The sequence below is a fragment of the Triticum aestivum genome, chromosome 5B (assembly GCF_018294505.1).
Source record: "Triticum aestivum cultivar Chinese Spring chromosome 5B, IWGSC CS RefSeq v2.1, whole genome shotgun sequence".
Lineage (NCBI taxonomy): Eukaryota > Viridiplantae > Streptophyta > Magnoliopsida > Poales > Poaceae > Triticum > Triticum aestivum.
Window position 1 is genome coordinate 508096965 of NC_057807.1, and position 10029 is coordinate 508106993.

Here is a 10029-nt window from a genome sequence, read left to right on the forward strand (position 1 = left end):
CAGCCAGACGGCGGATTTTGAAGGGACTATACCTGTCAAAGGTGCGGCCATGTTCCTTGTCATGGGCGAGCCGATGCTACCGCCAAAACCGTTGGAGGCAATATCAGGGGATCTTAGGAGACTGCATGACCATGTGTTGTCAACTGAGAAAAGCCTACTAGTCTCAAATGATCCAAGATATCCGACATACGCGGCTCGTGTGCCTGAGGGGAAGTGCTATGTCGACACACGGCCCCGGGAGGTGTTCTTCCTGCGGTTTGAGCATATCTTCGAGATGTTTCTAACAAGGCGGCTCGATTGTACAATCGTCTGCCTTTTTGAGCTACATATGAGCTCCGTTATGGAGAGAGAAGAAGTCTCGCAAATCTATGTGGCGGATCCATACTACATGCACGAGTCCTTCTTGAGTCTCAACGACTTTGAGCGTAAAACTGCGAGGGAGTACCTTGAGAACTTCAATGTACAGAATAAGGACCAGAAAATCTCCTACATTATCATCCAAAGTAAGTCAGTGCTGGACAACCCTTTCCTACATTTCAATCATTCCTTCTCACTCATATGGAGAATAATTTGAGGTGTTTTTCCCTGCAGCAACGGGCGCACCATCCTTACTGTTCTTTACCCGCGAGTCTCCCACGCCGTGTATTTCGACCCTACTAGAAACTACGAGATGAAGGACTACACCCACGTAATGAATATTCTAGATGATGCTCTCCAAGGCTTCAGCTTGAGGGGTGGCCACCTGCAGATCAGGAAACAAAGGAACAAGAAGACGGGTTTCTCGCATAAAACTAACTTCTGTTGTGTCCATGTCCCAAAACTAAGCAAGAACGATGGATTCTACCTCCTCCATCTCATGATGGAGTTCAAAAGGGATCACCAAAAGCTTCGCATGACAAACAGAAATGATGATCATATCCGCAAGTGGGTAGAATCTCATGGAGAAGCGGATTCTAAACTTAGAGATGACTTCTTTCGCATCCAGAGGGACATTGCGATGATCATCATGAAAGAAGTCGTCAAAGAGAAGGGGATGTTCCACCACGGCCCTATATCGCGAGCTGACGTCCGAACTCGCATAGGCAAGCAACGTCAGGACCTCACGCCATTCAAGAAGCTAGGGTGCATCCTCGATGATATGGAAGGATGGAACTTCTAGTGATTTACGATGCCGATGATGATGATATGTGTCGGTTGAACTTGTATAGTTTCTGTAGCGATGAAACTTTGTGATATACACGGTCCCTGCCGAACTTGCGTAACGCTACTTTGTTAGTTTGGGTACGATGACTTGCGTACCTCTAGTTAATTAGTTTGTGTACGATGAAACCGCGTTGACTATTTGTATGGTTACTATATGTTGCATCTAGTTGCTAATCATTTCTTTTTTGTGTTGCTCAAATTTTGTTGCATACAATTGTACATTCTCTTGATGAAGATGCATCTCTAACAGGTACCTAGATTCTTGAAGGCAAAGAAGCAGTGCTATGTCGTGCACAAAGAGAAGGTTCCTGGAGTGTACGAAGAGTGGCCTGAGTGTCAGGCGCAAGTGGAGGGGTTCTCGGGCACCAGCCATAAAGGCTTCAAAAGTAGACAAGAAGAAGAAGGTAGTTACTTGAGGTTCACGCTAGCGTGAGAGAGGACTCATAACCGCCGCCTCATGTACTGCATAGTTCCGCTCTCACTCATAGTGATAGCTCTTCTCGCATACATAATTGTTTAGATGGATGACGATGTAGCTGCTAACTTGTATCGCTATTTTTGAGATGATGATGAGAGACCACTTTGTGTTGGATGATGATTATGATGATGACATGATTTGATGAGACTATTTGTATGTACATGCTATGATTACATTTGTATGTGTATGATATGCTAAAGATTATTGTATAAAGTCTGTTCAAATATAAAACAAATATGCAGAAAAAAGAAACTAATAAAACTAGCAGTAGCGAGGGGAACAAAGTTAGCAACATCGCGCTCCTACCAGTAGCGCGGTTTAACTGAAAGTGCTGCAGCTATTAACAGTAGTGTGGGCCTACCCGCGCTGCTGCCACGGGTTAGCTGTAGCGCCATATCAGTAGTGTGGGCACCCTCACTACTGATACACCAAATACCCGCACTACTGCTAGGCTTATCCCTAGTAGTGTATGTTTCATGGTTAAAAAAAGTTTAGTGGCCCTCTTGAGTACAAGGTCTCGATCTTCGAAGCAAAAACTCTATATTTTAACTGCACTCGTTGTACCTAGTAATGGCGGTGTTCCACATCATCCAATTGTTAGAGACACTGTCTAGAGTTTGCTCAGACTTCTTCATGGTTAAAACCAAAGATGTATCGTCCATGGGTGGATCTGTCGATGACGGTGCACACACGGTGTTTCCTTCTGGGAGCCTTCGTTGTATGAAGGACATTTCTCACAATTTGGGTGATGTCCTTGGTGGTGACTGATGTTTACGGTTGCTACTGCATGTTGTAGTTTGTTTTGACATGATTTTCTAAGGTTGTGTTTTTCTATCTCTTTGTGTGTGCGGTATTGACAATGTCCATCATAATCATGTAGAGGCTGAGTGTGTGCACACAGTGTGTATATTATCTTGATCCAACATTGTACGTCAATAAAAGATGTTCTTTGTCAAAAGAGATTTTTTTTCAAGGAATCAGCTTGATAAGTGTGCCCCGGGCTCGGTAGATGTTCTTATTTCCTAGTAAATTCCGGATATTTGTGATGAATAATACTCCCTCCGTTCATAATTCTTGTCATGGTTTTAGTTGGAATGGAGGTAGTAGTAAAGATATGGTCTTCATTTGTGGATGATGCTAGTATGAAGATTAGGAATGCAATGTGCATTTGTCATGTTTACTCGCGTGATTTTACTACCAGTGTATGAAAAGCCTAATTTGCTTACATATCATGTTCTTCTGCCCGACGTAAGTGCCCACCCTTCCAAGTAGGTTGCGCGATTTCCTCTTTCTTTTCAGTTTTTCTATTTTTCTTGATTTTTCCAGGCTTTTTTTTCTTCATTTTTTTCATTTTGGTTTTATTTCTCATCAACATCCTTCAAATAATAAAACCTTAGTTTTCCCCCATTTTGTATTTCTATTTCATCTACATTCCCCTCATGTTATGTTTATATCTGAACTTTATTTACAAAAGGAAACATTCATTGGATCCTAAAAAAGTACATACATACATTATTTCCTTGTTGTATTTCAAAACAAAGTTCACAGAAGTTTTTCAAAATTGTTCATAGTTACGAAATAGAATGCGCAGTGTACTAAAAACTTACTCCTGTATGCAGAAAATTATAATAATGTGTACAAAAGTCCATATATTTTGGGAAATGGTCATGTATGTGAAATAAATGGTCATGGCGTATCAATAAATGTTATGTGTACAAAAAATATATACATGTATTAAAAATAGTTTACATATTTTTAGAAAGTTCATTGACTGTTAAAATTATTCATAAGTGTGAAATAAAATGTTCATTGTGTATTGAAATATGTTCATATATATAGGAGTAGAAAAGAAAGTATTTATGGTTTAGAAGTCTGTACAATTTCAGATAAATCAAAGAAAAAAAGTACCTTCTCCGTACCATAATATAAGATGTTACTACAACCAATGTACTCATACACATTAGTTATAATAACATCTTTATATTATGGGACCGAGGGAGGAAAAGAAAAGAAAATAAATAATTGGTTCGAGACATAGATGTGCTAAGGGCCGAAAGGATGCACAAAGGAAACAATCATACCCGATGGTCAAAGAAACCCTAAAAAGAGGAGATGATCAAAAGATCTGCGTCAAATTGGCGTAACTTCGCACAGGCAGAAACTCACTTCCTTTGACTGGCTCATTTAGAGCAAACATACTTTCCACAGGGATCCGATTCTGGTAACCTTCTAGAGTTTCTTTTTCCTGTTCTTTCTAGAAGATTTTGGCGTTGTTTTTCTTTTCTCTATCTTTTCTTATGGATTTTTGTTGTTTTCTTATTTTTTTTTCATTGTTTCTTTTAAATTATCTAGTTTCTTTTTCTTTTTTCCCAAGTACAGTAGCAAAGTTTCAAAATGTTTATGTTTTTTTATTTTTTTCAAATTTTAAAAATAACCATGTTTTCAAAATTTTAAAATATTGCAATACTTCAAATAGTGTTCAGAACTATAAAAGATCTTTGTATTTTTTTAAATATTCATGGATTTAAAAAAGTTTAGGTTTACAGAAAATTTTCCTTAAATTTTGAAAATATTGATGTTTCAAAACATTGTTCCCAAATTTCTAAAAAGCTCAAACATCAGAAAAAGTCTGAAAACTTCAGCAAAAGTTCTCATATTAAAAAAATGTGTTTTAGAAAAGGTCAAAAGTTGCAAAAAAAAGTCAACATTTCAAAAAAATTGTTAATAAAAACCTAAAAAGTGTTCAAGTCATGATTTAAAAAAAATCAAAACAATGTTCTGTTTTAAAAAAGTTTAAAATATAATGATAATGGTTTTCATTTAAAAAATAATATAATTGATTTTTTGAAAAAAAGATAAATATCCTATCCTTAGAAATGGTAATGATTTTTCAAATGATCAACATGTAAAAAATTATACTAAAAATTTTAGTGGGCGTCCAACTCTTTAGTCACCAATCTTGATGCACCCCTTCTTCTCGAGTCCTCCATCCTCATGCTCAGCCCGTCGCCAGCACTCGTCTAGCCTATCGCCCATGTCTGGCATGCTGGTAGGCCGGTTGAACTAGAAATACCAATTGAAATCGTCTAGTTTGCATCTATGGTTTGATCCAGATACCTTCTAAACTTACCACCTAGATTGCACAAATACGGATACGCCTACCAGTATCGAGGTGATACAAGTACTTAACTAAGTCATTTTTGAAAAGTGCCAATACGAATACATTTGACTATTTTTAAAAGTAATATAAAAAAGGTTATCAAATAAGCATCAAGCCATTTAGCATATATTTAGTCGGTGCAGTCCATTATCTTGTATCTTCTTATCCATGATTGCAACAACAGAAGTAAGAACCAACAACCAAAGGGTAACAATGTTTACAAAAGTTCAGTTAGAGAAGGAGGAAGAGGAGGAGGAGGAGGAGGAGGAGGAGGAGGAGGAAATCAGCCGCTTTTCATTAGATGGAATTCTACAGGATAGTGCACTGAAGAGGAGCGGGAAATCCGGAAAAGGAGCCCAATGCCGGCACTACTAGAGCTTGAGAGCAAGTACAATAGAGTGACATATGCGGGCTATAAGAGATGCCACATCAGATTTATGTCTAAGTGGAGGAGAGAGGAAAGAAGAGAGAAGATAAGCGGGCTACAAGTTTACAGCCGGCTGTAGCACGAGTTTCAACACCCTTTGGCTGTTCGGGCCGGGCAGCCCATGGCCAGGACTAGTAACCATGCTCTGACAGCCAAAATTCTAAACTTACGGGCAGAACCATACAGGATACCCGTTACAGACGAGGTGACCCCACATGTAACCTCTCCTCCCCCCAAAATCCTAGACTTACGGAAACATTGCTACGCGCTGGTTTTACGGGAGGATGTGTTCTCCTCTCAGCCATAAATTCTTCCCCCATGATTTTAATTGACCCCACCTTCCAGATTTTAACTGGGTCAGCTCAGCTCGTAACCTCCTTTCCGTATGATATGTTCCATAGCTGTAGCAAAGCTCCTCCTCCCCCACCCCCCCTGAATTTAGTGGTGGGGCCTGGCTGATTCTCAATTAGGGTGTGTTTGATAGTAAAGTATTGTAAAACCAAAGTATCAGAAAACTATAGTAATTTATCATGTACTCCCTCCGTTCGAAATTACTTGTCATAAAAATGAATAAAAATGGATGTATCTATAATTAAAATACATCTAGATACATTTATTTTTTAGACGAGTAATTTCGAATGGAGGGAGTAGGTATCAAATACCGTGGTCTTAACTTAACACAATATTTTAGAGTATTCACGATATTTGGTGCAGCCATGTAAAAAGGCTGGGCTAGCGAACATGCATGCCCTCCACAGTTGCATGCCCCAACTGATCAGCCTAAGAGCGGCCATGTACAGGGCGAGCAGCCATTTTTCTAGCTAGCTAGCCATTGCCATCTGGATGCATTAGAACGGAAGCTAGTACAAACTGACCTCCACTGAACGCCTATGCTTAGGACTTGCAAGTTATCAAAGAGGAAACCCGGCGCCGGCAGCATGGCACATAGCCGGCGGCAACTTCACCGCGTCTGCACGTGAACTGAAACTGCGCGGCCAAGCTCAACGCAATACACTGTTCTTTTGGGCTGCTCAGTTTTTAAAAAAGAGGTTTGATGGCTCTCTTTTTTTATACAAAGGAAAAACTGCAGTTTGGCCAATACTGTAGTATTAAAACAACAACTTTTAGGAGCAACCAAACAGCTTATTATAAATAAAACTATGATAATTTTAAAAACTGTAGTATTCTCAAAAAACTTAAAAAATACTTTGCTATCAAACAGGGCATTAGCTTCCTGAACATAACTAGATTGCAATCCGTAAAAGTTGTCTGTAACTCTAGCAAAGCTCCTCTGACAGGTATGGGTGGCAGATCCTGTATGACGCTCGTGTGCGTCCGATCGTGAAGCGAAGCGAGTGAGGGAGGCAACACGGGCCGGCCCACTTCGAGCCAGCACCCGGTTTTGGGAACCTTCTAGGAGGTTCCCTGAACCATTTTTTTCTTTTGCCGGTTTTTTCCTGTTTTCTTTTTTCGTTTTTTCCTTTTTCCTTTTTCTTTTTTTTTCTGTTTCTGTTTTTATTTCTCTTCTTTTTCCTTTTCTTTCATTTTATGATTTTCCGGTTTTATTTGTATACTTTGTTCAAAAAAATGCTTTGACATCCCAAATTTTGTTCATCGTTTCAAAAAAGTGTTCACAGTTTTAAAATTTTATTCACTATTACAAATTTGGTTTGCAATTTAAAATTGTTCAGCGTATATCACAAAATGTTCAATGGGTATATCATTTTTAAAACTGTGAATACAAAATTGTTCAGCGTATATACACAAAATTGTGCAATGTGTAGTTAAAAATGGTTCAGATTATTTTTACAAAAATGTTCAATGTATAAAATTTGTTCATCGTATATCTCAAAAATGTTCAATATGTTTCAAAATTTTGTTAAGTGTATGTCACAAATATGTTCACTGTGTAGTTAAAAATTGTTCATCGTATATCTAAAAAATGTTCAATGTTATTTGAAAAGCGTTCATCGTTATATAAAAAAATCAATAAACTTTTGTTCATGTTTTGAATAACTGTTCACGTTTTCCAGAAAGAAAACACTTTTTAACAGTTGTTCGAGTTTCAAAATTTGTTCAGGAAGACATTATACATTTATTTGAATGAAGATTAACAACCAGATCTGCCTCCGTACATAGTACTTTAAGTTTACGTTGTACTTACAACCAATCTGAGTCGCTAGGTGCAGTGGCTGATGACGCAGCCGTACAGCTAAGGTCACCGGTTCGAATCAAACAAGGCTATAATTTTTCGTTTGTATCGTTTTTTCTTATGTTCACTCGTGGCCTCGTAATGGGCCGGCCCGTTTGCGCGAGCCCTGCGCGGAAGCTCTCCTGTTTGACGCTCCCGGTATGGGTGATGCATCGGAAAAGAATCGGTATCACATACGGTATCCGATACAAACACCCTGTTTACTGGATGTATCGGTGTTTCTTGGCTTACCACAAATCGCGCGCTGATATCCTCTGATCGAATACAACTCCGACTGGAAACCGTCTCTCTCACAAGATCGTCGCGGCCACGTACGCTTAATATGTTCCCAAGAAGTAACCATGGCACCATGCTGTTCAGGTTATTGGCCCAATGCTTCCTCGGGGTCCCAAGAAGCAGAAACCGGCGGCGGATGCTGATGCCACCAACCTCCCGAGCCTACCGCAGGACGTCCTCGCCGGCGTCTTTCTCTGTCTGCCAGCGAGCGACCTCCGTCGCTTCCGCCGCGTCTGCAAGGAGTGGCGCGACGTCATCTCCCATCTGAGCTTCATCCACGCGCACATGGTGCACGGGCCGCGAGAACCGACGCACACCATTGTGTTCTACCCCGGACGCAGCCGAGCCTACGGTGCGGAAGCGCCGCTCAACGGTCGCGGGTTCCTCTTCGACGAGCAATGGAGACTCACCGCCAGATTCGCTGTCAACGGACCAGCGGACATGATTGGCACGTGCAATGGCCTGCTCTGCTTCCGTGACTCCCCGCACGGCGTCATCAGGATCGTAGAGCCCTTCACAGGCGAGTCGATCGCCCTACCGCTGCCGCCGGCGGCCGAAGCGAGAACATGCAGCACCGCGGCGTACCGCTTCGGCTTCGACGCCACGGCGAGGCGATACAAGATCGTGTGTGGTTTGTTCGAAGAGGGGGTCGATTACGACGGCTACTTCTTTCGTCCGACTTCCAAGGCGGCCACAAGCAGCACCGCGGAGCAGGAGCTGCACGTGCTCACGGTGGGTGCAGACAGGGACTGGAGGACCGTGCGCGGTATACGCGCACGGCACGGCGTGCTCTACGGCGACCCGGCGTGCCACGACGGAGGCGTGTACTGGTACAGTCAAGGGACAGACGAGTTTCGCATCTACAGGTGCGCGCGCTTCGACCTGGCGAAAGAGAAGATCACGTCGAAGCGTCGCCGGCTGCAGGCCCATAGCCTGTTTCCCTGCCGGCACTCGCCGTCGTTGGTGGAGATGTGTGTCCTGCGAATAAGGTGGTTCGGCGAGGTGGAGGTAGAGGGCGGCTGCTGGTGGCGCAACATCGACGCCGTGGCGCACGAGGTCTACAACGTGAAGCAGCCCAGGCGCTTCCCGTTGCCGCACGCCCTGCAACGCGGGCACCTGCTGGTGGAGGAGAAGGACGGAGCTCTCCGCGCCCGCGCGATCTTGAGGAGCAGCATGTCAAGCCTTCGCATCTGCGACCACTGGGATTCGAAGCGGTTGATTGAGGTAGACGGCGCTGAGAGCGAGGAGGAGCCCGCCGAGAGGTATTACCAATTTGTTCCAGTTCACGGTCGCGGCCTGGCAATGGCAGCCAATTCCGACGAGGCCAAGGTTCCTGTAGTAGGGAGAGTCCCATTCCAACAGCGAGATGTAATAAGCACGTTTGCCTATGTCCCGACGGTGTCTCCTGCTCCATTGGCGCTATACTTCGGCACGCCGCCTAAGGATCTGCAGAAATTCTGAAGCACGAACCTGCACGCTATTACTCCCGCCGCAAAGAACAGAGGGTGTATAAAATTACCAGTCGACTGGTTTTCATTTCAGTCGAAGTCAATTTTTATATGCCTGCTGTTCTGCAGATGAAAATTGCCATAGTGACTGGGAATTTCTGAAGAAGAAGAAAATGTAGAAGTTCAGAATTGCTAAGCACTATTTTCTTACGGGTAAAATCTTTGTATTACTCAAATCTCAATGCCCTTACAATCAGCCTCGGCTAGCTCTAAAGAAGCCAATGGGCCTGACCCAACTCAGCTCATAGTTCTGCCAAACTTTGCTAAGCTATCGTTAACCTAATTTTACATACTATTTAAATGAGTAATACAAGAATCACAAAGAGACATCAAGTGTCATCTTTTTACTAAAGAAGAGTAGATCGATCTATAAATATCCTTCGCTTGAATCAATATAACTGCAACACTGGAGTCCATGTCCATCTCAATAATGTTCGACAAGTCGCTTCTCTGAATTGTAGAAGACAGACCTTCCATATAACCACACAACTTAGCCTTAAGAATTTATTGGCATCAAAAAAGCTCCCTGCAAGCCGAGTAGATGACATTACCTCTGTCATCTCGCAGCACCATCCCCGCATTAGCAGTAGCATTTTTCACAAAGGACCCGTTAGTATTCAGTTTCACCCAACCCGCCATAGGGGGACACCATTTGACAGGAGTGTGTTAGAGTAGTTGTATAGAGATAGGTTGTGTCATTTAAACTTGTACTCCTGATCTATCTCTTCTTCTCTCCCTCGTAGCATTATCTCCTGTAACGATCCC